The sequence below is a fragment of the Cnephaeus nilssonii genome (genome assembly GCF_951640355.1).
Source record: "Cnephaeus nilssonii genome assembly, chromosome: 24".
Lineage (NCBI taxonomy): Eukaryota > Metazoa > Chordata > Mammalia > Chiroptera > Vespertilionidae > Cnephaeus > Cnephaeus nilssonii.
The window spans coordinates 14369024-14373569 of NC_137095.1; positions in this window are offsets into that span (position 1 = coordinate 14369024).

A 4546-nucleotide genomic window follows, 5' to 3' on the forward strand; every position below is an offset into this window, starting at 1 on the left:
GCTCAGAGGCCCTCCCTCTGACCCCTCAGAGCCACCTCCATCTGTCACTGAGAGGTTGGCGGGAGGACAAGGAGGACGTGGGCCCTGGAGTCACACAGACCCATGTGGAGTGAAACTGGGAGCACGGGGGGGGGGGGGGGGTCCCATCAGAAGCTCTGGCCCGAGATCCGTGACCCCTTCCACGCTTGGGGAAGCCATTCAAAAGGGAAAGGTAGGCCCGGCCGGTGTTGCTCAGTGGTTGCGCATCGTGGTATGAACCAGGAGGTCACGGTTCGATTCCCGGTCAGGGCACATGCCCAGGTTGTGGGCTCGATGCCCAGTAGGGGGCGTGCAGGAGGCAGCCGATCCACAATTCTCTCGCATCATGGATGTTTCTCTCTCTCTCTCTCCCTCTCCCTTCCTCTCTGACATCAATAATATACACTGAGTGGCCAGATTATGATGATCTCTGAACGCATAATAATCTGGCCACTCTGTGTGTATGTGTGTGTGTGTGTGTGTTAGAGACCCGGTGCATGAATTCGTGCATGGGTGGGGTCCTGCCAGCCTGGCCAGAGGGAGGGGACATGGGCGGTTGGCCGGCCTGCCTGCTGGTCAAACTCCTGGTCAAAGGGACAATTTGCATATTAGCCTTTTATTATATAGGATATACACTGAGTGGCCAGATTATTATGCGCTCAGAGATCATCATCACCTGGCCACTCGGTGTATATTCTTGACGAGGATTTACAACAACGACGAAAGACAGTGGAATAAAGAGATACACCGCCCTGATATTATCAACATCGAGCCGAGGAGAAAGGGAGGGAGAGAAACCAGAGCCCAGGGGGCTGGGAGGCTTTCGAACGACGGCTTCTTCTCTCTGTCGGCCCGCATTGACTGCACCGCCCTCTGAGCCCACATCCCTGGAGGCCCAAGAGGTCGTCAAACTCTATCGTGTAAACTTCGTCCCAGAGCCCACTTACAAACAAGGAACAGGCTGTACCAGGACGCTTGAGCCCGGATCTTGAGGACTCGCGTCCAGGCGGAGACACTCAGGCTCTGAAAGGTCGTGGAGGAAGTGGTCCGAGGTCCGTGTGTGGGGGCCTGGGGTCAGGCCAGAGTGGTTTGCAGAGGGTGCTGTCTCCATCCGAGTCCCGGGGGGCAACGCCACTGGGGACACGTGAAACCCAATCGCCCGGCTTTGCTTTGGGACCACTGGGCATCTCTCTCTCTCTCTCTCTCTCTCTCTCTCTCTCTCTCTCTCTCATAAATATATACATTTTTAATTTTTTTGTGGTTATTAATGGTTGTTAATTCTCACCTGGAGGATATTTTTACATCGATTTTTAGAGTGGAAGGGAGAGGGAGAGGCAGAGAGAGAGAGAAACATCGATGTGAGAGAGACACAGCGATTGGTTTCCCCCTGCATGCAGCCCTGATCAAGGACGGGGAACCTGCAACCGAGGTACGTGCCCTTGACCGGAATCGAACCCGGGACCCTTCAGTCCTCAGGCTGACGCTCTATCCACTGAGCCAAACTGGCCAGGGCTTTTTAAATAAGTATTTTGGTTGATTTTAAGGAGGAAAGGAAAGGGAGAGAGAGAGAGATAGACCCATCAATAATGCTTGAGAATCATGGATCGGCTGCCTCCTGCACACCCCCTACTGGGGATCGAGCCCACAACCCTGGCATGTGCCCTGACCGGGAAAGGAACCGTGACTTTCTGGGTCCTAGGTCGATGCTCAACCACTGAGCCACACCGGCCGGGCCGCAAGGGCTCGCATTCCGGGCACCAGACGGCGTCCAGAGTGATAAGTAGTTCTGTTTGTGAGTGAACATGCCAAGTCCCAGAGGAAATTCCCAGAACGATGACTATCACTCATGACACTATATAGTTTAAGTTTAAAAAATGTGGCTCTCAAAAGGAATTTCAGTCGTTGTACTGTTGATATTTGGCTCTGCTGACGAATGAGTTTGCCGACCCCTGGGTTGAAACACACGAGGTTATTATCAGCTGGCCTTTTTTGACTGTCAAACTCTCATCTTTAGGCAGACTTTAAACATTTTTTTTTTAAATGTTCCTTCTACTTTATTTCACATCTTGAATCGTGTTCCGCGGGATTGGCCCGAAGGATCGAGCCTGCCCGCTTCCCAGCAACGGAGTCTGTCTTTCGTCTCTCCCCGCCGACGGTGGTGGGAAGACGATTCTCTCTCCAAAGCCAGCTCGGCCCTGTGTGAGCCCCACGACCTTCCCCCCACATCCTCCCTCCTTATCTCAGCGGCCACCATTGCTCTCCCCGCGAACTCTTTCTCTCCTGCATTTTTTTAGTTGACAGCTCGTGTTTCTCTCATCGCTGGAAAGCGATTCCAACTCGTGGACTCTCCCTCCCATCCACCGTGGGGAGCAAAGCGGGAAAGAGAAAGACAATGAGAGACGGGAAAAGCGGAGAGACAAGGGGGTGATGTGAATGGCATTCCAGGCTGACAGGCAGTCGTGGCTGCTCAGAGCAGCCCGTCCCGTGTTGAGAGGGAAGAGAGAAAACCACCGGGAAGAGATCTCCCCCAAAGAAACAGAACTGATAGAACATGGGGTGACTCTACATGTATTGGGAGGAGCCTGGTTGGCGTGGCTCAGGGGTTGAGCGCCGCCCTAGGAACCAGGAGGTCACGGTTGGATTCCCACTCAGGGCACATGCCCGGGTTGTGGGCTCGATCCCCAGTAGGGGGCGTGCGGGAGGCAGCTGATCCATGATTCTCTCTCATCATTAAAGAAATCAAACCATGTTAGGAAGACATACACTGAGTGGCCAGATTATGATGATCTCTGAACGCATAATAATCTGGCCACTCAGTGTGTGTGTGTGTGTGTGTGTGTGTGTGTGTGTGTGTGTGTGTATTAGAGGCTTGGTGCATAAATTCGTGCATGGGTGGGGTCCGGCCAGCCTGGCCAGGGGGAGGGGACATGGGCAGTTGGCCGGCCTGCCTGCTGGTCGAACTCCTGGTCGAGGGGACAATTTGCATATCAGCCTTTTATTCTATGTGATATACACGGAGTGGCCAGATTATTATGCGCTCAGAGATCATCATCGTCTGGCCACTCAGTGTATGCGCCTAGGTAGGACCACAAAATTGCACAAAAACACGATAAAATGCAGTTCTACATGGAATTCCTATGATGTGCCTTGGAACTGAGCCAAACGTCTTTGACGGGTCATAGGAAGGCAGACCATCTGAGAACACCCCAGAACATTTTATAAAGCCATGGTCTGCCTTGCCAGGTGTTACCACTTCCTTTACAACTGCTTTCACGCTTGGCATGAAAATAATCCCATAAATCAGAAACAAATGACGCAAAAAATAACAATAATAATAATAAGTCCAGCAAGGGTAACATTTTCTTTGCCATCCTCGTCTTGTTTCACTTAGCACGGGCATGTATTACTTCATCGTCCTGAAAATCTAATAAAGACGGTTCCATAACAACCTGATGAAATCGTTTTATTGATGGGTGTTTCTCGTATCTCTTTAGAAAAACAATGGTTTTCGTGCTTTGGTTTATAATACATGTTGGGGGGGGTGGTACGTGCACAAGCGCGTCACAGGGAAGGTATTGGGTGGAGGCCGTCTCTCTTACATTTTAGGAGAGATCTCTGGGGATCTTCCCACAGCGGTGTATCAGGCGCCCCTCAGCCTTGCAAAGGGCCACCTGGTATTTCAGACTAGGAATCCACCATCGTCTGTTTTCCCTGACCCGCGTCAAAATGTCTCCCACGTCCGCCAATTCCAGCAATGCTGCCCGGCGTGTTCTTGAACGTGTAGCCTGATGCGTGGTGTGAGGAACTGGTCAGTTACATACATTTTTTTAAATTTATTTTTTATCGATTTCAGAAAGGAAAGGAGCGGGAGAGAGAAACATCCGTGATGAGAGAGAATCATGGATCGGCTGCCTCCTGCACGCCCCCTACTGGGGATGGAGCCCACAACCGGGGCCTGTGCCCCTGACCGGGAATCGAACCTCGACCTCCTGGTTCCTAGGTCGGTGCTCAACCACGGAGCCACGCCGGCCAGGGGCTAACGTGGTTTATTTTGTTAACATCGTATCTAATTTCCCTCAATAGCGTTCATGATTTTTCTCAGCAGATCCTGCTTTTTTTTTCCTGGTAAGTTTGTTCTTCTGGGTGTATGTGTTTATTATTTTTGGTAGTGTGGTACAGAAATCTCATTTTCCAATTTGTTTTCTACAAAGGAAAGCTGTTAATCTCTCTCTGATTTTTTTTTTTCCAATCTGGTCTTAAGGACCGACCCCCTTTGAAAATGTCCAAACCGAACTGCCTCGTTCATGGAATAGGTGAATATCCAACGAAAGCAACAAAACACTCTTAGCCCGAGCCAGTGGACAGAGCATCCGCCTGCGAACTGAAGGGTCCCTGCTTCGATTCCGGTCAAGGGCACATGCCCAGGTTGTGGGCTTGATCCCCAGAGTGGGGCGTGCAGGAGGCAGCCGATCCATGGTTCTCTCTCCTCATTGATGTTTCTATCTCTCTCTCCCTCTCCCTTCCTCTC